Below are 24,493 nucleotides of genomic sequence, written 5' to 3' on the forward strand. Positions count from 1 at the left end.
CTGAGCTGTCCGCAGGGAAAAAGGAGAGGGAGGGGAAAGAGAAGAACTCCGGCGCTGCCACCTCGCAGCTGCTGCGGGGCAAAGGAAACAGCAAACGCCGCCGTGCTGTGCCCGTCCGTGGGGTTGGATCCTTAGCTCTGCACCGCCCGGGCAGCGGCGGCGCTGGGAGCCGAGCGGACCCGGCCCGGCCCCTCACAGCCCCCGGGGCTGCCGCATCCCCGCCTGCCCCCGAACACCCGCGGGAGAAAAGCGGAGGGGGAAAAGCAACACAAAAAAACCCCTAAAGGCCGCATGTAGCAAAAGGGGGGAAACACCGAAAAGAAACACAGAAAAGGTTAAAAAGGCACAAAGCGCTGTGGCTCCCACGTCCCGCCCCGGAGCCCGGCCGAGCCGCCGGGGCTGTTGGAAATCCCGCTCCCTAGCGGGAGGGAACGGGGCAGCGGCATTGGAGCCCTCAGCTGTGGGGAGGAGCCGGGAGCGGGAAATGCGCTCCGGTTCCGGCTGTCTGCAGAGCTGGCGCGTTCCGCATGGAGCTGCGAACGCAGCGGTGCCGGGGCTCGGGTGTTGTGGAGGATAAAACCTCACCCGAGCGGAGCCGCCGCGGCCCCCGCGGCTTCCCGGGGAGCGGGAGCGGCCCCCGCGCCCGGGACGCTGCGCCCCGCCGGAGCCCTTTCACTGAGGCGCACGCACAGAGTCCGCCCGCGGGCGTTTGTGCGGCCGGGGGATTGACACGGCTTGGACTGAGAGCAGTGTCACAGTGGATGTAACCTTTTAAATGGTCTTTCAACGTGAAAAGCGGAATTAAAAGGTAACTTTTCCATCGTTCGTGGCTAGAGGGAAGAGAAACGGACCTGCAGACACGGGAGGTACTGACCGAGAGGTCTCTGGAGCCCGCGGGGGGCGGCTGCCGCAGCAGCTGCGGGCCCTTCAGCAGATTGTAACTTTTTAAATGAATTCTAATAAATTACCATGTGGGTAACCATTTTGTGGCTACAGTGTCTTCCTCGACGGCCACTGCCCACAAAAACTGGTCCCACCTTTCGCTAGAAAAGGCATTTTGTACATCTACTCTCATGCTATGTTTTCTACACCACAGCAATAAAGTTCACCGTTTCCTTTTATCCTGTTTTATCCCGTTTGCTCAATAGAAGTGCCCACACACGTATTATCGCTTTTTCGTCAGCTGACATTCGTGCTCTAAGATTTCCCGTATTTTACCCCTTTTTAAACTCACACTCTGCGTTACCCCGCGGCCCCGGGTGCGCTCCGCGGATCCTCCGCTGCGGATTTTCACGGCTCTTTTTGGCCGCAGCTCCCCCACGATTCTCGGTAGCATCTCCGCGGCTCGCTCCGTCCTAGTTCCACGTCGGATTTCCACGGTTCTTCAGACCTGCCCCGCATCTCCTCGGACACAATCTGTGTCCCGGCTCTCGGCTGTTCCCCACGGCTCAAGGCCGTGCTGTCCCACGGTTCGAGATCGTGCTTGTTCTGACCATCCCTAGAGGGAACCAAATTAAATTAATTAAAACTCTAGAAGGGGATGTAGATATGAAAATTGTATGCTATCTGAATTTTTAAAAACAATTTCTTCTTTCCTCATTTCAAAGGGCTGACCCTTTAGTTGTTGCAAGATAGTTTTCAAAAACTAAGTAGAGAGAATTAAGGCAAGTTATGAAGTTCTGCCTTTAGTGGTGCCATAGCATTACAAAGTATTTGCAGGCTTGTGCCCTCCCCTATACACACGGATTCTCTCTGTGCCATTCTCCTTCACAGCACCATGGGTTCTGGCTGGCTGGGGAGGACCAAGTTCCAGAAAAGCTTTCACTGGGGAAAGGTGGAGGTTAAGTATAAGAACTGAGTTGGTTTGGGTTTATTCATTTTAGTTATGCAGACTACTCAGTCCCTACTAAGAGCTATGCATAATAACAGAAGTTATTGTGTTCTTGAATTCCTAATAGATTATATAGATACATTAATTTTGTGATTCAAACACCCAGGTAAAGGTGTGGGGTTGGCCCTCTACTCTCGAATGTCCTAAACATTTTAATAACAAGCAACAAAAGACACAGCCAGCAGAAAAAATTACAGACTACAAGGCAGTACAATGTCTACAGCAAATATCCTGTATTAAAGCTTGTTTCCCTAACCCAGGAATAAAGAGGACATGAAAAATTACAACTATTCTTTTCATGTTATTGTACTTCCTTCTGTGTCCTGTAAAGCTATAGATGGGTCTGTTAAGTTATAGTATGACAAGATGAACAGTTTTTATTTTTTAATTTTGTGGCCACTAGGTGTGTAAAAGAAGTACGTAATTCCTGAGAGTCCAATAGTTCTAAATAACAGCAACATTATCTTACTAGCAGATACTTTGATTCATTTAAATATTACTTCTTACTGGAGTAGCCTGGAACTTAAACCCAGGGTTTTTTATGTATTTGTAGTTACTGACTATTGGTGTTGTTGATTAACCAGTAAGATAAGGACATTCATGAGTAAATTCACAAATCACTCCTGTATCAGTCAATAAACACAGGGAAAACTGGGACAGGCACTGCTGAACTGGAAGTCTCTTCAAGGAAATAAAATCGAGATGTATTGTGACATGGAAAAGATATGGAAGCATACATGATACAGAAACCTCACTTTGGATGAGAATACTAAGACTTTTCAGGATATATTCCTCTCCTTTCCTGTCTCAATTGATTGGCTCTCCCTTGATGCAAAGTAAACTTAGGGTGGACTTCCATTAGTCTGTGTTGCTGAAATGAGCAATTGTTGGAGCAAACAGCTGTCTTTAGCACGTGCTTGAAGGTAGTATTTTAACTCCTTATTTAACTTTATGCATTAAAAACAAAATGCTCACAAACAACAAGATTTAGAGAAACTAATTTCTTTTTAATCTGAAACTCGTTCAAACTACCCACCTTTTTTTTCCCCCCCCCCCCAAAAAAACTTGATTATAAAGTAAATTTGATAGGCATTTGACAGCACTGCTTGGATCTTCGTCTGCACTAAGATGCATTTGCTGCCAGAGTTTCCTGCTCTAGAAAGAGGAGTCAATTACAGAAGGAAATTAGAAGCTGACATAAAGGTCAGAGAGTAGGTGAACAAGGGAAGGAAAGTCCTGCAATTACACAGCTATTGCAATTAAGGTCTGATAGTCCTTCTTCTATGGGTCATAGGATCCGTGGCAGCCTTGATAAATGTTTTAACTTTTCTAACAGATCTATCTAGGATAGCAGTGGCAGAAGAAAATGCTCTTTTTACAAAATCACTTATAGGAAATGAGTAAAAAAGTTCCTCCAGCTTCCTTAACCTTATTGAATCTAGGTAATTCTACTGCCACTTTTACCCTCAAAAGTTCTTGTTCTAGCAGCACAAATATTTGCCAAACTACTAGTTAAATCTATATATATTTACTGTCAAATTTGACAGAAGATTTCAAGTTTCAGATTTCAGCATAAGTAACCTTTGATTTAGGATGCAAAATCATAAAAGAATATATCACAGTAGATTTCACCTAGGACAGATTTAATGAACCCTATTGAAATTCTAAGCATACTTTATATTCAGAATTCTCATATTTTAAGAGTTTGTTGTGTAAAACATTCTCTGGGTTCAAAACAAAGCACCAGTTTTGCTCTATTTGGAAGCAGATAAAGTCACATCAAAAGAGAAGACTGCTGTGATGGTAAACAAGGCAGAGACCAAAAGTCTGAACAATAAAAGGAGTTTAAAATAATAGCAATCTTACACTATTAGGATGGTCATAATAAACCTCTGTATTAACCTCTAATTTTGCATTCATGTTACTATTGAAAGGAACATGTTGTTGGATCACATAAGGAATTACGTTTTTGCGTTATCACAAAGCTCCCACCTGACACTGAACTCTGGAGTTCTTTCCGAATGACAGAAAGAAACAAGGGGTGGGGAAAAGGGATTACAGTTAAAGAAGTCCTCAGTTTTCCTTGTAATTGAACAGAATAATCTGAGCATTTTTGTAATAGCTGAACTCACTGTTGCAGTATTGATGAGTAGAAGATCACCTCCTTACAGCATTAGAGAAAACTACAACACAGCAAATTCTTAGTCTGGATGTCTGCAAATCAGTTAACCAATAAAAAGTTTTTAAAAAGTAAATCCTTTCAAGCCCAGATAAAGCATGTAGTGTATTTTAAGAACAACTAAGGAAGAGATCCTGACTACGGGGACAGAGAGAGCACAGAGTGGTTGCAATACTATATTTTTTCCTTAGGCATCAGAAAGCAGAGTCAGAGGAAAAGTTATAAAATGAAACCAGAAAGTCTTCAGAAGACAGCAAGGATGAAAGGTAATGGCTACTTTGAATAACTAGATAAGATTTCTGAACATAGAAACAAAGTACAACCACTCAACTTTCCCCCAAGAAAAACCTTACAGAACAGGAGAAATTGGATCCATAATAGCATAAACTTGGAGGAGGAACCCAAATGAATTGCTCTGCCATCTCCAAGAAAAATGTTTTAGGCAAGTAAGAATATATGTCAAGTGTAGAGTCAATTGCTGGACTGTACTGGTAAAGTCTATTTTCTGTACACCTCCTGTGGCTGACACGAGATCAGAATTCAAGAAACAGCACTCAATAAATAATATATGACTTTAGGAATATTGCCACCATTCTTAACCTACATTTTTCATACAGTTCTCCATTATGCATTTACGCATGTACTGTAACAAGAAATAATGAAGAATTAATTCTATAGTCTTCTAAGGCTATCTTCCCAAGTATGTGTAAAAGTAATCAGGCATAATTGTTTTAGAAAAAATAGGTATTTGAGTTGGTCATTATTTCCTTCCACTATTCAGCATGTCTTTACATGCTATGACACAAGCAGAACAGTTAATTTGTCCTCATCTGTATGAACTATCTGTCCTTTTCTTACATCCATCTTATAATCAGATATGTACAGTGATACAGAATAAAAATGTTTCCTACATAAGAAATATGTTAGACATGTTAGAAAAAATCTTTCCTTTGACCTATAAGCATTCATAAGATGCACAATTAATATGTAAAAGAATAATCTCTCTTGAAATTTAGTCATTACTTTCAATTATTATTTAGTCATTATAATTAATTTTAAGTAAAAGCACACTACAGGTTTTATTTTCAAGAAAACAAACATCAAGCAACAATCACAACAAAAAACCCAAACCCAAATAACCAAAAGCATTTATCTGAGCAAGATGCATCACCAATTCTCAAACAAGAGTTGTTCATATGATATAATCACTGCTTGTACCTTTGTGGTTATATTCTGTGATTAAATGGGACTGGAATAAGGTCACTGCCTTACCAATGGATACTGTGTGCACCTTCCCTTTTCTTATGGTCTGATAACCTCTACATTGACACTGTCTTTTCCCTGGGCCACTCTCTGTGCCCATCCCAAGGCTTTCATGGGGGAACACCGTGCAATATTTTACACAGAAATTATGGCCCATCCACCAGAACAATCTAGATGCATTGACTTTGTCAAGGAGTCTTGAGACTGATAATTTAAGTTCTGGAATCTGTTTCGAAATTGTGTGATCCTCCCTGGAAGAGTGAATGAGATTTTTTTGTACGTTTGCTTATAAAGAATGCTATCTTCTGAAGCAGAGTCTCTGAGCTGATTACATCTAAGTGCCCCAGTTCCTTGAAGCAAAGCCTGACAAGTGCATTTTCCCCACACCTTCTGCAGAAGTCAGCAGAAGACAGAGAGAGTGTTCATCTTCATGAGCAGTTACCATTTCAAATTCCGATGCACAGAAGAGCTAAAAAGCACTTTACAGCTCCTTCAGAAGTTCAGCTGTCAAATCTGTGGAGACTCTTCCTTATTATAACATCTTGGTGTTTTTCTTCTTTGACAGGTAGCACACAGTATGTAAAAGCTCCTCTCTCTCTCTCTCTTGCCATCAGTCTAGCATGTCTGTCCCTAGAGTCCTCTCCCCTCAGGAAGACGGCAGCTTGCTGAAGCCCTCAGACCACATCAGAGGAGGGGAGATTAAATATACCCAGTGCGTGATAAAGCCAGGGCCAGGAGGAGGGCACCTTCTGTCAGCAGAGCCTGCAGAGTGCTCCAACAACAGTTCAAAATGGGCAGACACACAAAAAACAAAGCTTCTCATTTCACTCAGACTCACAGAGATAGTAACAGCTGCAAACACCTATTTGCTGTAAAAAATAAAGTGAGCTCTAGGGGACAGATGAGAATTGGAAAGGCAAAAGGCATTTGTGACCCAAAATCTGAGATAAAAAACAAAAAAACAGAGCAGAATAATTCTTCACAGGACTGCAAACACACAGACACATGAAAAGACATCTGAGTTATGCAAAGAATTAGAAGGGAGTTTCAGAACCAGATTAGCGAGATCATATCCCACACTGCTGCTGTAGACAGATATACTCACTGTAACGGGAATGTGGAGGCATGAAAGTGCTACAAAGGCACAGCTGAAATCACACCTACTGAATAGGTCAGATCTCCTGCGGGGGTTAGAAACACATCTTTCCTTCTGTGTTGGAACAAAACAATTTCTGCACAAAGTCCTAATCCTACATTTTACTATTCATCTTGGCTGTGATACCTCAGCCCCCAAACTTGTCAACAAGATATTAAACACAGCATCTTTTCTACACCAGAAGATTACAGATTAACTAGGTGTCAAGTACTTTCTGCAGTTCCCTAGCACCTACATCAAGACAGTACAACCTGTCATTAAATAGATAGTTCCTCATTGTAGATGTATCCTTTTCCAAGAGTTAACTCTGAAAAGAAGTTCTTAAGTACTACATAGTCAGGAGAAATAAGCATTTAAATAAAAAGCACTTTGCCTATTGATAGGTTAGTATTCAGAGACACACATGGAGTGTCATAGTCATGAGCAGTGGACTTTTCTACTCCATCACTCTCTCTCAAACTCCCCCTGCCCTTTACTTGTATTTAACTTCAACTTTGAAGTATGATAATCTTATTTCAAACTTCGAAGCACAAATTCTGTGCAATTAGAAGTGGTTAACAGAGTTGATTACTTCGCTGGCCCAGGACCAGAGAATCACTTCTCATCCCAGCTGAGTACAGACTAGCACAGTTTCTTCAGCTCTGTAATTTCAATTAAGATTTATAGATATTAGTGAGAATAGGAATAGGAATAGGATGAGGGGACAAAAGCACTCAAACTACTTTGGGAGCCCCTTAACTAAGCTCTAAATATACCCAGGCTCACATAAAAGCATTTAATGTACTGCTTAAATGAATTTCCATACATGGTGCTAAATTCTGATTCAAAAAAAGCTTCCAGAGAGGAAGCACTGGAAATGCTTTATGCTCTGTGCATTCTGCAGAGGTGGGAAACCTGCTGAAGTCTGTCAAAAGCACTTAACCTTACCAGGAATCTAGCTGTTTGTACAGTGATATTGACTGTCCTCCAGTTTTAGATGGGAGTGGGATATACTTACCTCAAAAGTTTGAAATTTCAATCAATAGAAAACATGGGCTCGATCATGACTTCAGTGTAGTAACAATAAAATTTTCCATGAGTAATACAAGAGTAGACTTCTATACTGAACAAACTAACTCAGAAGAGAAGAAGAAAAGTGAAGCAAAAATATTTTGTTCTTTGGTTAGAAGTAATCTCTTTGTGCATCCAAATGTTCACAATGGGGGAGCACAGCAGAATAGACAGGTACAGTTGAGACAAGTAATATTTGATTAATACTGCAATTCCAAAATTAATGAAACAATAAAAATTATTAAATTAGCTTCAGTGGATGAGAAGCCAGCAAAAATAAAGTACAAACACAGTTGTATGAATACTGGCAGGAACCCATAACTTCTACATTTCCAGCTACTCATGGATGTGATAGCACAAATCTCCCAAATAAATGCTATTAAGCTCATCCTGCTTTAAAAAAAGAAGAAAAAAGTCCCTCTGAAAAGAAAGAGCGTATGGAGACTGATGGACATTCTTGGGAGTAACGTCTAGCATGCCATGAAAATATGAAAGCAGACAAGACACTGTGGCCAATGAGTAAGTGTTACACAGAGGAAAAGGAGGAAGGTGAAAGCGTGAGAAATGTGAGCACCAGAGCAACCACGTTCTGCCATAGCAGGGGAATAATAGAGGAATGATGTGACATGTCTAACTGCACCTTGGACCCATCCAGTCTGTCTCAAGCACACCCACCAGGTGTGCCACAGCCAGAGCTTCTGTGGCTCCCTTGCCTGACGACACAGTCCTGAATGCTTCATGGGTCAAATGTTAAGATCTGGCCAGCAAGATGATACATGCACCATATTTAATCCTCTTTCTATGGGAACCTGTAATGTTACCTGAGCAAAACTTCAGCTTCTATTTAAAGGCAGAGTTTATTCAATGATCAAAAGGATCCTTACATTCTGGATGTTATCTTAACACAAAGGCTCTTAATACAAAATTATGTACAGAAACTCAGTCTAATGATAATTTGGATAAGATTTTCTGACTTCCATCTGTGGGTTGAGTCAGACAGATGCCTCCTGTTCTTGTATTTCTTTATCAGCTCCAATTTGCTCATAACCTGTTCTCTTACCTTCTTGCTTCAGTCACCATTTTTAGTCTGGGATCGCTCCAATCTGGGCTTTCCTGTAGAAATTATGGAGTCAGAGAAGGCTGTTCCAAATCAATACTTCTCATGTCGTTTTCTAGAGCCTTGCTATCCATTCTTTGTGATTTTCTACCATAAGTCCTATCTGCTAACCACATGGGAATGAGATACACAAACACGGTCCTTTTTAGGTGTATATAACTTAATTTTCCTGTAAAATTCAAAAGTATAGACAGAAACACATCAAATCTGCAGGCAGCAGGGCAGAGTGTTGGTTTCAGTGTATTCTGAAGAAGACAAGAATTTGAGCTTGCAACTGTTAAGCATATCAAAATTCTCTTCCCTACAATGTTGTTAGAACCCATCCACCTTAGTTGCATTTGCATGAGGAGCAAGATATTATTTTGTCAAGCTTAACAAAACTCTGTGCTTTCTCAGCTGGGGCTCTTAAAAGGAAGCATTAAATGGATTTTGGCACGTAGAGTTTTATGAAGAGTGGCTCTCTTTGCAATCCCATTTAGCACACATCAGTTGTTCTGAATGCCACTGGGATTATACTGACTTCCAGAAATGTTTCAATAGGAACTGTAATATTTTCTACAGTAGAGTAACTTAAGGAAAAATCCAAATTTTTTTGGTGTGAAGAAACCACACAAAACAAAAATGAAACAATAACAACAATTGAAGTTATTCACAACAACAAAAAAGAAAAATATAGGAAAAGTTCCAAATAAATAAATGCCAGAGAAAATACCATTCACTGTGACTTTTGCCAATGTCCAAATCTTGCAACTTATGTGGGCAAAACCCAAGTCACTCCTCTTCCATTTGCAGATTGTGGTCAGCTGTTAGCCCTCTGGAGATACTTCATCTGTAAACAAATGAAGTATTCAAAGAAAAAGCAAAAAATCTGGGCAAACTTTGCATTTCTCGGTGAAGAAAATTATCTTTTAAGACAACTACCTACAGACAACTTCATTAGAACAGGAGTGACCAAGACAACAAAAAGTCTTTTCAAGAAATAAAGGAACAGCACAAATACCTCTGTACTAAAATCTGAAACAGTATAACCCAGTAAAAAGGCTGGTCTTTAAACAGGAGAGGAAGAGGGCCACTGGAGTAGCTGCTAGCATCTACTATCTGTATCTTGCTAGAAACAGAATTAAAATTATTAATCAGAGTAAAAATCTGTGCAAACTGGAAATAGACCTTGTATCAGTACCATTTAGGAGAAGCATTTAACCGGAAACTTACGGCTGAATTAAAGAAAAATACTTCTTACAAAAGCAAACCATTGAGAACAAGATGAACTCTCTTCTCTGTTTAGAGGCTTGAAAGAGCATGAAATGGATGCTCTGAGAGAGAGAGCAATGAGGAGCAGCGACCAGTACTGCTGAGGGAAAAACATTTCTTGATTAGCTGCTATGTTTTGTACGTGATTCAAGCTTTTGGTTTACCGAGCTCAGTATCCTATAGCTGAGAAACAGCAACACCAAAGACTGAAGAAAGGAGATAAAAAATATAAAATAGTAACCAGATATAAGTAACCTGATACAAGTCAGCCTACTCTTTCATAATTAAAAAGAGGTTTAGACTGCTACCAGCTACAGTGTTTCACTGGTTGAAAATTAGCAATGAAACCAGCAGAAACATAAGCATGAATCAAAGCCTTCTGCCTTGGCTCTACTTTTCCCAAATCCTCTATTTTCTTTTTAATTACAGCACATTATGGATACAGCATAAAATGCCCAGCTCAATAGGCTGTACAGGTTTCTTTCTTTCCTTGAACCAGTATTTTTAATTTAGACTCCTGTAAGAAATACTAATAGGTCACACACCAGAGAGTCATCAAGCAAACACAAAGCTCTGAAGAAAATAATTTATAGCACATATATTATTACAATTATGTAAGTTCCAGTTCTGCAAGAAACTGAAAATGTCATCAGCATTTTCCCCATGAATCACATAAGGGCCATCCCTGCAAACATTTATCCATTTTAATCACAATCTACTTAAAACAAATCATAGTTTCTGTCTTCTTAACCATAAAAATGCAACAAGTAGCATCACAGCTTAGACATCATTCTGATTACAAGATTAACTCTGCCAGGCTGCTAATAATGGAATACTTATATACAAGTCACACCACATGAAGATTGGCAGCAGAACAGTTAAGATTATGTATGGCATCTAGTCCATATTTTGTCAGTCTGACTTTCTCTCCAATTATCTATCCAGTCTCATTTGTTTCAATATTAACTGAAATTAGATCAAAACACCAAACATCCACTTTTTCTAAAATTATTTTTAGATTTAGATTCAACAGCACAAATTTTCAAATTGGGGGACAATGCAGGGAAAGGGGGTGTAAGCTGTTTTTTTTGCTTATTTGTTAGTTTAGGGGGTTTTTAGGAATACAGTGGCTGTGAAAAATAAATAAGTAAAATACTAAGTAAAAAACTTATATATCATTTAGACTTTAATTTTGATTATAAACTTCTGCTGAGGTGTGCTTACTATCTGTTTTTTCTTACTGTTCCCTATCTAAATGACAGAGGCCTAACTTTTGTAAATAGGTGGAAGTGATGGATACTGTGAACTCCTGGGCAAATTTGCTGTAGTACAAAATTTGAAGTTTGCTTGCTTTCCTTAATAACCAAAGAGAGAAACTGCAATTTTCTGAGGAGCTGAAATTATATTAGAAATTATATTAGTTTATCAGCAGAAATCTATCCGATGCTGCAAAATTGCAAAACCTCTTTCAAATGCTTTCAAAGTTGGGAAAGAAGATAAAATAGTCTGAAGAGAGAGGCAATAATAACCAAAAGGAGAGTAATTAAAAAGATCTAAGACTACTTGAAAGTACAAATACATTGGCCAGAACTAGGCCAGGTCCACTAGAACAGATTCATCCTAATAAGGGTTAACAAATGGGGCAGAGAGGAGAGAGGGAGCCTGGAAGGAAAGCTCAGCTCTGACATGAAAAATCTGCTGTTGGAGAGAAGGTAATTGAGGGGTTAGGTGTTAGTGAGGCTCTGATTTATGAGCACAAACTGTTGTGGATAAACTCCAGCATCCAGCCTAACTGTAATCAGGTCCTTAGTCCCAAGGAGCCACGGTACATCTAGAACCATTTAGTTAATCATACTCACTTGACTCATAACAAAGAAGAGAAAGAAAAAAATACTTAAAAAAAAAAATTTGCCATCCGTCTCCCAGTTGTTTTATGTGATAGACTCCTCTACAGCGAGGGCAGCCAGGGTCTGTCCTGCTGCAGAGCATTCACCATCTCTGAATATTCATATTGTATTGTACATAGCACTGATTCACCCTGGTGGTCCATGTCAGGCTTTCCAAATGTCTCATTTAGATGTATCAGATTCTTGCCTCAAAAGAGAGGGAGAGTTAAAATGAAATAGTGTATGAATGAATAAATAAATAAAGTTCATGGCAGATTAAAGTTTCCACAGGATTTCTGAAAAGTAGCTCTGCTGAAAAATTTCCTTTTCTTCTCTACATATTGCCTGCATGTTACTCTCAGGACAGATTTTATTGGCAGTGTATAGAAATGCACATACTGATGCATATGCCAAGGCATTTGCTATTTCAGGCCTTAGATGCTAGAGATGCTACAGCAAGGTAGAAATAAAAATTCCAGAATATTTCATTCAAGTACTACCTGTGCCACAGTGAATGTACTACAATAAATGTGTCTTCTACTGTTTATGTCTCCATTTGTCCATCAACTAATTAAAACCAACACCAAATAACCTCTTACCAACCTTGCAAAATGGGGAAAATATCCACTAATATTTCCAAGCTGAACATTATTCTCGGAGGACACAGGATTAGCTTTTAGATGTATTTTCTTTGTGTAGTGACTATTAGGCTTATTGATTTTAGTGCACTGATTTTAGCGATTTTTAGGCTTATTCATTTTAGGCTACCACTGGCTTCTATTGAGATACCAATTCAAAGCCAATACAGCTAAGGGAGGTAAATTGAAGTGAGCTCTTTTTCACCCTAAATCAATATGGCTGATTGCTTTCAGGCAATGGAGTGACACTGGTGTACCACCGCTATTGCTTTTACTAGCAAAAAAGAAGTGTCTTTTCAGAGTATCAGAGTTTTTAAGTTTCTTCTAAATCTCTAGTGCATTGATGGCAATATATATTTTCCACAGAAGGACTATTGAAAATTAACACTGGACAGCCTGTGGATTTCACTCAGCTAGCTAAATGCACCTGAACTGGTAAACACTTCATCTACTTTGAGCTTTTAACATAAACAAAAATTAGATGAAACTAGGAGAAAATCTCATAGCTGTTCAACCAATGTACACATACCTTTAGAGGGTCTAAATCTAGGGCAGTATGCCTTTGTAACAGGTGGAAGCCAGAGAAAAGGTTCAGCTTGAACATTCAAAGAAACAGCAGGACAATGAATCTTCTTTTACTTCTAAACTGAGCACATTTTTTGAGGAATAAGAGACATGGAAACTTGAAAGCCCTTCGAGCTTCTTTTCAGAGCACAGCCAAACTTTGAAGTTTCCTCCAGAGAACCTATACTCAGAAAATACGATGTGGCCTGGGGGGGCAAGTCACCCTGCCTTGTCACGGTGGGATTATTCTATGACTGTCACAACAGGTCTCTTGCTGACACAGCTCTGCTTTTCTGAGGGATATTTAAGGCAGCCCCACAGCAGTGGTAGGGAGTGTTCCTGCCCCATTTGTAGCCCCACCAGCAGGAGAAGAAATCCTGGTTGATTCTCCAAGGCCCTCTTTGGAACTTCATCATACCATCCTTCTTTGCAGGGAAGCAAAAAGTGTGGAGAAAAGGAGAACCCCCACACCACAAACCTCACAGACCTTCCTGCTTGCTCCTCCTCATCTAATTCCATACCACTACTATTAAAATTTTATCAATAAAATCATTGAACAGTTTGAGTTGGAAGGAATCTTAAAGTTCATCTTATTCCAACCCCTCTGCCTTGGGCTTTGCTAATTCCTGGATACTGTAATCTCATAACTGTGTCTCCTGATAAAAACTCCTGTGGTCTTTGAGCTGTCCTTCTCTGTGCCCAGATCCTGCATCCACCCTGAGCACTGCTGAGTCTCCCCTGCCTCTCCTCCAGCCAGCCTCAGCACCCCACTTTCCAGGTGCCCTTGGGATGGCAAACCTGAGTGTTGCTGACCCTACTGAAAAACTTTGTGCTGACTCTGGCTTCATCCTCTCTCCATTTCTTCTTTAAAATTTAAATAACTATACATATCCCTTTTAACTTAGTCTCTTTAGGTTGAAGGACAGCTGCAGAAGGCAATTTTTAATGAAGGGTAGCAAATAATCTGAAAATAGAGCTACAACAAATATTTTACCTTTTGCCTCACAGAAACACTAAAATAGTTGGTTTAACATCCATGTAATCATTGATACACCAAGTAGAAAGAATTATGCCTCAGAGAAAATAATATTGAAAATTTGCCTAATTAAATTAGTGTAGGTTTACAAATCTTTCTTTCCACACTATTTGTATGAAAGAAAGAGAAGACAAAGATACAGAGAAACCTACATTTTATGGAAGAGCAAATGGAATATGGAAGTGCAGAAGTCCCTAGACTGTAGTTGTCCTCAAGCCAGTTCTTTACATTTTTGCAGATAAGTATAGCCTCCTGGATTTCAGTAGAGACCACATGTACTTGCATCAGAGCAGGTCTGGTCCCTGACTTCTATGCTAAGCCAGATTCCCTTCACAGTTGTACCAGCGTAACTGTTAACTTCATTGGAAACCATTTTTGTAGCCGAGAATACTTGTGGTCCTACTGAATTTATTTTTCCACTGTGAGAAAAATATTTTTATTTATTCCCTCAAGTCTTTTTCCAAAGCTATTTTGTTTTCACTGTTCTTTTTTTCCTCCCAGTTATCTAGCTGGAACATGAGGTTCCAAATGTAACTTGGCTGCACTTCATAGGTGCATGGTGAGTCTGTGGTTGTTTCCAAGGGTTTTGGAACGGAACTAAAGGGCTCTGTCCAGCTGTCACCTTTACCTGTCAGCAATCACCTGCTCACCTTTGACTATATTGAAACAACCACGTTCAAATATAAAGTTGTGTCTTATTTTAAACACAGAAAGAAACCATACATGAGAGAATCACAAGTTACTAGGCTGCTGCCTGTCCTCCTGGGCCAAGCAGGGTGCACTCCCATTTGATAGATACACAAATGCAGCTAATGGGGAGTTGGTCTTTGAACCGAAAAGCTGATCATAATTAGATCTGCTACACAGTGCAGCTCCACAGTTATCCTCGTGCTACATGGAAGCTCAGCCTAGTTACAAGACAGTGCAGGACTTTGATGGGGACACATATGGGGACCGTTGATACTAACTTATTGCCTTTCTTATGGACTAAATAAGGCTTGGCAATTCACGTGTGTAGAAGATAGATTTGCTATTCATTATAAATAAACATTAAAGGAAGCAAAACATTTCCTTTTAACTTCTCCCATCTCCTCCCTGTGGGGCCCAAGCACAGCTAGGTTTTCCCTGCAGAAGGCATGCTCCAGCAGTGAGTGGTTACATTCTCAATGATTAACTGGGTTTGCAATAGAGGAGGAGTTCAGATGAACGGCTGCTTTCCTGCCACCGTCACTCAATCATCTGGAAATCTAATTTGTATCTTATTTGGCAGGCAAGCAGCCATCTGCTCCAAGGATATGCTCCAAGGGCAGTTGCCAAATACAGAGCAGGCTTTCTGCCATGGGGAAAACTAATTGCCTTTATTGGACTAATACAGGTTGAAAGCTAATGATATAGGATGCTCCACCACAAAAGAAATAAAAGTAAAGGGTTTTTTAAATATAGTTTCTATTAACTTCCATAAGAGCTGAGTCTTCCAAACGAGGAACATCCATTCACACGGGTTTATGACTCAGAGTTGTATGGGCCAGAGCAGCATATGAGAAGGTTGTCAGTCCCACAGGACTATTTCTGCCCTATAAAAAGTAACTTATGTGTGCAGATGGACGCTGCTTAATCTGCAGCCATGATGCCAATGGAAATGGATTAGCTGCACACAGAACAAGCAGCTTGAAAACATCACATCCCATGAGAGCATTATGGAGTCCACGTCACATATCACATTCTTGAAGGATTTCCAGTTTCAGCCAGATCAGAGAGGAAAATTTTCTTGGCATTGCAAGGCCATTTTTTGAGATTTTTAAAGTGGATGATACCAGACCTTTAAAAAGGAGTGGAAATGTGGTGGGTGGTGGGGAAAACTTCTCCAAATTAGTCAACACATATTATCATATGCCTTGAGCATGCAAAACTCAAACAATTATTCTAATCAATTCTCTCAAATCCTCCTCTACAATTCATCCTAGTTTTGAAAATGTTTTGGGTAAGTTTGATCAGAACTGATACATTTCCACAAATTTCTAGTTGTGATGAATGGAATTTTTCTCAAGGAAACTGCAGGGAGAAGCAGGAGAAGAGAAAGGATACAGGGGAAATAACCAGTTTTAATCACAACAAAAACAATCCTGTCTGTTCATGTTTGGGGAAGATACCCATGAGGTCACTTGCCACTGCTTTTTCTGCAAATGCTGCTTCATTGCTTACATGTCATCAGCCTTCCCCTCCTGCTTTTTCCAAACACAGCAACCACTGCCTCATGACTCAGGAGCTGTTGAGAGATAATCAATCCAACAGTCAGGAAAACTGAAAGGATTTTCTCTCCATTTTCTCAGGTGTGACTGATGCACCTTGGAAAAAGTAAGGACCAGATTACAGACTAAACTGTTTACAAAACACCTTCTCTCTGACCATTCCTCCCAAATTAATACTGCCCAAAGATCTGGGTAGGCAGTTCTAGGATCTGGCTTCTTTTACTCATCCATGGCAAGAAATACAACAGTTATTTGGGGTACACTTGCAAAATATACAAGCAACTTGTAGACAGAGAAAAAAAGATTAAAAGGATACTGTTCATTTCACATCTCTGTTGACATTTAGCCCAATTTTTTAAAGAGGCCACAGATGTCACTCATGACAAATCTAATCCCAGCCATTTCTGCCCAGAAAGAGCAAGACATGGTGTGGTCTTTTTCCTGTACAAGCCCTAAAAGCAGCAGGTTTTCTGCATTGCTGACCTGGAATAAGTTTAAAGCTTACAAATAAAGGAATCTTCCTATATATCTTTCCCCTAATTCCTCAAAGATTCAGATGCACCACATGATAGAAGGGCTACTAAACCTCAGAACTCTAAAAACAAGTTTTAGAAATATAAGCACATGTTCTCTTGGTATGATTCCATCCTAACACAGTCTATACTCATTGACAACCTTTGGTTCTTCACCAACAAAGGAGGATAACTAAAAGTTATCTAACAAATGTTATCGACATGATATTTTCGTTTTCTGAAATAATGAAAGGAAAGATGTGGGAAGGAAGGGGAAAGGGTAATGGGGAAAAAGAAAATTCTGAAGTGGTTAAAATCCCCACCAATCCCATTTGCCAGGCATAGGTTTGTGTAAATGGACAGAAGGGAAGAAAGAAGATTGGCGAGAGTTAACCAACATGCTGTGCAATTCCAAGCATGAAAACAAAAATCACTATAGCAAAAAGGATTCCTATTCTCCATTTTAATATGCTGTTACCACATTAACAGCTATAGCTGAGTGTGTATCCTGCATATCAAGCATACAAAGACTTATGGAAGGGTTCACTTTGCTGTTATGATGACATCAAGTTGTCATCATTGGCTGATTTGAATATCAGCCTTTTGCAGAAGGAGAATTTCTGCTCAGAGGAGATCGAGGTAGCATAGGAAGGTCACACATAATTTAGCAGCAGCACAAAGTAACTGATATTAATGGGAAACACGATACCAGAGAAGATGGAAAGGCTATTAATTTCTAAGAAATCTTAAGGATGTCAGATGGCTGTTTATACCAATAAATCTGGGAAATGGGCATTGAGGTTGATGGGCTCATCTTGTGCTGGAGGTTTTTCTCAATGGCAATGACACCAGAACCTCATGGAGGATAGTTTTGTTTTTACAAGTCACTCACAGGTAAGGGCATGCACTCCAGCAAACAGAGTGGGAGGGTTAGGAAAAGAGCAGACCAGAATTTGTGAATGGAGTAATAAAATAATAGTTCCACAGATGATAAGGAAGCAGGGAATAGCATTCTGCAGGTAACTGTTTTTTATGTACACACACTTAGCAGGAAACTTATATCCACATCCATTTTTTCCTTCAACTGGTTTCTTCCGTTACAATGATCTTTTCCTTGTACATATTTATTATTGTTAGGTTAATTTCATCTCAAGGTCTTTTAATAGAGGAGTACATTGCAAGTACAACATGAAGCAACTACTTTCTTAATTTCCCAATGCTGCAAGTCACATGGCAAAAAATTATGAGCAAGACTCCCTCAAATGATAACTACATTTAATTTAGGGGTCTTATTTGTAACCCATATTTTTCTTCTTCAGGATGCCATATTATCAACTGTTATGTCAAATAGTTAACATTAAATTAAAAAAAAAAAAACAAAAAACATACAAAATTATTAAACACTTCTATGACTCAATTAAAAATATAAAGATCATGACTAAAATAGTGTGAAAAAGCAACATTAACATTTATGTGAATTTCTATTATTCATGATACATAGATAAAATCCCAAACCCAAAACATTGGATTCTCATTCCTCTGTTTTCTTCTTGGAAATCTGCTTTCTAATATTAATTTTCACCAAGCTCTTTATCCCACTCTTTCTAGATTTTAGTCTAAAAATGAATTAATTTGTGTTATGTATGTGTTCTGTTTAAACAAATGAGTAAAAAGACACCAAGGTAACAATAAGCATTTCTTACACACTTACTGCTGTTTTTCTTATCTGCTCAGGTCCTTTGGGGGCTAAAGTGTGGGATGTATTTCCTATTCTTGTTTTCCCTTGTTGTACTACATGTACGTAAACCCTAAAACCTTAGGGCACTTTCCTCTCTTTGCCATGGCTCTGCAAGACTCAATGGAAGGTTCTTGAAAAACTCAGTGTAGAATCAGTGATCAAATTATAAATCCCTCTGAGTAACTATCTGGAAGTGTCTGTGAAATGCCATATGCCTTCTGCAGCACTCATGATAAAAATAAAACCACTGCTCAGAGGAGGAAAGGCAAGTATCAGCTATCTCTCTGAAGCAGCTGATATCTCAGTCTCAAAAAAGGTTAAGTAAGGATACAAGTTAAAAAAAATCAACAAACAACAGTAAATGTCACAGCGGTATTTCCTGGAAGAGTCATGTAAATGTTATTTATTGTGCCAGATACATTTCTAAAGCAGATGTCTTCCACAATCTATTTCACTCAGCTACATCAAATCAAAATAGTTGCAGTTTCAAGCCTTTGAGGCAGTATTTACCATTCACAGGTCTCTGTAAGGCCAGTTCATCCCGGCACAAAAAGAGCAATTCAGCTTGTTCCTCTGTGCTGCCCTTCAGCCTGCACTGGGCTATACTACCCAGACTATTGCAGAGTGTGGCTGTTTGGGGTGCCTGTATGGGATATCCTGACCTACACCTGACCTAGGCACAAGCTTCTCTAAAATGTTTGTCATTCGACTCTTCAATCAGAGGTACTTGGACTTGCTCTGCTTTTACCTTCTGTATTTCCTTCTCTGCTTTGCTTGTAGGCAAGTTTTGGGGAGTTTGGGGTTTGGTTCACACCAAAAAGCTTTGGCGTTGTATTTGGGCTTATGTGGCAAGATTCTGGAAACAGGGGAGCTACAGGGGTGGCTTCTGTGAGAAGCTGCCAGAAACTTCCCCTGTCAAACAGAGCCAACACCAGTCAGCTCCAAGGGGGACCCTGCTTCTGTCCAGGGCCAAGCCCATCAGTGACAGCAGTAGCACCCCCAGGATAAAATATTGAAGGGAAAAAATCACTATTGTGCAGAACCAATTTGCAGCCAGAGAGGAGAGAAGTGAGAATGTGTGAGACGAACAGCTCTGCAGACAGCAAGGTTTGTTAAAAAGGTGGGAGGAGCAGAGATTCCCCTGAAGCCAGTGGTGCAGACCATGGTGAAGCAGCTGTGCCCCTGCAGCCCATGGGGGTCCACAGTGGAGCAGAGATCCATCTGCAGCCCACGGATGAGCCCCACATGAAGCTGGTGTATGCCCAAAGGAGCCTGTGGGAAGCAGGCTTCTGGGCAGGACCTCTGAACTCCTGGGGAAAGGAGCCCATGATGGGGCAGGTTTGCTGGCAGGACGGGTGACTCCATGGAGGACTCACTCTGGAGCAGTTAATGAAGAACTGCATCCCTTTGGAGGGACCCCTGAGGAGGAAGGAGTGCCAGAGACAATGTGTGATGAACTGACCATAATCCCTGTTCCCCATCCTCCTGTGCTGCTGGTGGGGCAAAAGTAACAAATCAGAAATAAGCTTAAGAGTGGGAAGAAGGGAGGGGTGGGGCAAAGTCATGTTTAAGATTTGGGTTTGCTTCTCATTATCCTATTCTGATTTGACTGGTAAGAAATTCAATTAACTTCCCCAAGTTCAGTCAATTTTGCCAGTGATGGTAACCGGTGAGTGATCTCTCCCTGCCCTTGTCTCAACCCGCAAGACTTTTGTTGTATTTTCTTTTCCCTGCCCAGCTGGGCATAGGTGTCCTAGAGTGGCTTTGGTGAGCACCTGACATCCAGCCAGGGGCAACCCACCACAGACATCAAATGTAGAAATTTGTAAAAACAACATGGAAGTTCAAATGGAAGTGTTTTGTTTATCTGACAGACAACTACCAGATTAATTTCTTTGCTTTGTGGTTCCTTTTAGCCCCTACCACTTACCTAATTATATATTTAGACTCTGTAGATCTTAGAAATTGGATGCTTTTACAGAGCCCTGAAGTTGTTAGTTTTGAATGACAGAGCAGGCTGAAGAATTTTTCAGTAAAAAAATTATTTCTTCAGGGAAATTTTCTGCAGGAACATTTTGAAAGGTACACAGAACTACAACTTTCCTTCAGTAAAGCCTAAACAAAAAAAATTGAGCCAACCTGATACAAAGCATAAAGACTTTGATTTTCTTCAGATAAGATCAGGTATTCAGTTTTGGATGAGTTCAACATTCAACATTTGTTTGAACACACTACCTCAGTGACAGATGACCTCAGCCACCTTAGGGCCCTGTTTCTTCTCTGCCTGGAAATCTTGCAAAACATCTCCTGTTCCACTTCCCTCGCAAGCAAGTACAAGATAAAAGCAAGATGCCATAGGTACAGGGCAGCCCTTTGGAGGTGCTGTCTAACTACTAAGACCAAACTTTAGAGCTGAGAGAGCTCAGTCACCTGAATACCAAACTCTTGATATTTTACATTTATGTTTCAAGTTGGTCTAAGAGCTAAAAAGTAAAAACAAACCCGTAAAACTACTCTCTCATCAAGAGTGCAACTGAATTTACAAATAGTCCTGTTATAGTAATGATGAAGCTACAGGATCTCACTTGGCAGAACATGATACTGCCCTGTATACCATTAATACATTACAGCCTCTCAACTTCTGATGTTTGCCTTTTTGTCTGAAATCCAGTTGGTACATACATCTAAAATCCATTAAGCTTTGAAATTGAATTCAGACAGCACCACCAATGATAATAAGAAGTTCGTTTGTCCAGAGCTAAGAAGCTTCAAGATTTGTTGCATTTGCAAGAACTTAAACTGAACTGCACACCACTCAATAATCTCTTAATCTGAATAAAGGTCCTCATGGCCAGTGTCAGCACGCAGGCAGGTGCTGTTACAGCACCAGAGAGCACCACTGCACAGGGATCTGTAGGGTTTCCTTTACCACATTAACAGAGCTGCTTTGATCTACGAAGTTGAGAAAGAGCCAAGTAGGTCTGGTGTCCTCTATCACACATTCTCAAAGATTAGATCCTTGTTGCTTTTCCCCACGCCACACCTATTTTTCAAATACTGTAGCAACCCACTCACAGTGCAATGAAGTCCCAGTACAGCAAGCATACAACTATATTTTATTAACTATATGCAGCACTGGGTACAAATTCTCCTTCAATCTGATTAGACTGTGTTTCAGTCTTTGCCCTCCTCTCTATTTTTATATTTTTGTCTTCAGCTTTCCTCAAGCCTGTTAGTTTACACTACAGTTTCCAAAACATAAAATATATCATGAATTTAGCTCTAGGGAAAGATTAATGGCTTCAGAGATTCAAGTCCTCAGTTTAGAGTCTGAGCTACACAAATACATAACACCCACACACAGAGCTTCTCACATGCACATTGGTGCTCCTGTTGGAGAGGGCAAAAGGAGAGAAGAAGAGAACAAAAGTTGTTTCTACAGGCAGTTCAGTCCTTTAGCACAGGGTGTTGGATTTGAGATGCCTGAGGTTTAAGGAGGTTTTTATAACGTAGGCACCACTGCAGCCCTAGTTGGGCTCAGATTATCCAGTCAATTCACAGACATCACAGAGATGCCACCACAAGGCAGTATAGATTATACTCTAAGAGCACACGTAAGCATCATGCTAATAGAGCCCATTCATTGATTTAAAATGTTGTCAGGAACAGCTTATTTCTGTTCAGTCAGAAGGGCACTGACTGCAGCACATCATTGGTCATATATTTCAATATGAAAGAAAATTTCTCACCCCCTCCCAAAACCTGGTTAATCCCCTCTAGTTCTCCCTTTCATTTTATTAATGAAATTAATTAATTTCTATTTCTTAAGTGCTAAAACATTGCATTTAATTTCACAATCCTGCACATAACATGCATGGCTTGAAGCTGAATATGTGATTTTTAGATGAGTAGAAGTGGCAACAGAATCCCTCTGAACATCATTTCTTGCTTGACCTCCAAGTTAGCTGCGTGTTTCACATCAAGAGCTGCGCTAGTACAAGGAAAGATGTGTCTCCAGATGTCTCAAAGCTTATTCCTCACAATCATTGATCTGGCATGCTATTAGTGTGGAAGACTTAGGGATGTCCTTGGATGTCACTCAGGTGGCTTGTCACCACAAGCAGGCTAACTTAGAAAAGATCTTCCAATACATGAGCACTCTGGAATTTGCATCTCCATGCTGTGCCTAGCCTGTGTAAAGTGAACACAGTCAAAGGTTTAAATCAGTGATTTGTACTGAGCATTGTATTCCTCATTCATGCAAAAGAAATTTTTCAAATGTCTTTCAAGAAACACTTGTTTTCCAGGAACACCGAGGTATTTAATCATCAATTAAGAAAGAGAAAAATATCAAGAATAGTGCACTTTTGAGTCTCTAACTGCAACAAAGAGAGGGCTTCAGAGATAGCTTTGGAAAGGCAAAATATGGCCTTGCCTTTAGATCTCCTTGCATGGTGAAAATGTTTAGACAATCTTATGAAGCAGTGAAATTCTATAGATCTGCTGCTGACTGGTATCACAAAACTCAGATTTGAATAAATTTGCTTGGGCTGAAGAAGTTACCCTCATTATATCACATGCTAAAGTCAAGATCCACAGTACTGAAATGAGAAGTTGAGTAGATATGGATCTACAACCCCGCTCAACTCCATCTTTCATAAGAAGTTCCACAGAAGAAAAATTAAACTCCACTGAAGAAAATTTTTCTATTGCACAGGAACTCTCCTATCATTAACAGAATGGGCTAAAAGAATATCAGAACAACCTAGTTCACACCAGCTCTCAGAGCATAGACCAAGTGCAAGCATTATATGCTTTCGTCAAATCAATATAGGCATTGTTGAGATGTTTATGCTCCTCACTACAGCGTTTCCGGAATCGGACCATGAATACTGCAAGGGTACCCACAGCTAAGCTGTTATCCTCAAGAGTTTTCAGGGACAACCATGACTAGGACATGTGTGCAACTGAATATGATCTGAGGTAGCATTTTCCCAGGAAGAGGTGAGAGAGAAATGTCTATCACAAAATAAAATCCTCCTTTGTCAACAAAGTGCTTGCTTGCAGTCCCCTTAAAACTTGAGGGACTCACATTGCTCCAAGGATGTAAGAATACAAAAGAATAAGAGGTGGCAGCAATTCACTTACAAAAGTAAGAGTTTTAGCATGGCTTCACTCTCTGTTGGGATTATACTAAAGCTATTTTAGAACTTCACTGTCTTAATTACTTAATAAAGGATTACTTAGAACCACGATAAATGTCTTCAGCTCAGTCACATCAATGACAGCGCCTAAACATGGGTAACAGATAATTAAATAAAGAAGGAAAATGTTCCATTTACCTAGCAAGACTCAGGCTACAATCTGTAAGAAGTGTTCTACCCAATATTTGCAAAATTCCCTAGAAATGGACATAGATCTGATCTCCCAAAGAAGAATATAGGAATGTTTGCATATGTAGGGATCAACTCAGCCTTCCACCTGAAGGAAGCATCTGGTTCTATGTTTCTGGATGTCAAAAGCATCACTGGGAAATCTAAAGTATTTATCAGAGAAAATGTTAACCTTTATATTATTTGTATCCAGTCTGTTTTGACATCTGGGTCTGAGAAAGGTAATTGCTGCTCTGAAGGAGGCAATAAGACGCCTTTAAGACTATGTCCTTCATTTTCCCTTGCCACCATTTTCAAAGCTCAGACCTTATTCCTCTTGACATTGATGATGACAATTAATGCAACAGTTTCTCTAGCAGCTTAGAGCAATCTCATTAATGAGTCTGACAGTGCCAAGGCTTGACAGTGCCTGACCACCACACAAAGTATCCAGAACCCTGAACTAATGCACTGTTTTACTTGATGGACTTTAATACAAATTGGACACCAGAATTTGTGGATAACATTTTACATAAGTCCATTTCTTATGCCAGCTTTGAGTAAATAATCACTTAGAAGCAGACACCAAGA

This window comes from Prinia subflava, chromosome 5, assembly GCF_021018805.1.
Source record: "Prinia subflava isolate CZ2003 ecotype Zambia chromosome 5, Cam_Psub_1.2, whole genome shotgun sequence".
Classification (NCBI taxonomy): domain Eukaryota; kingdom Metazoa; phylum Chordata; class Aves; order Passeriformes; family Cisticolidae; genus Prinia; species Prinia subflava.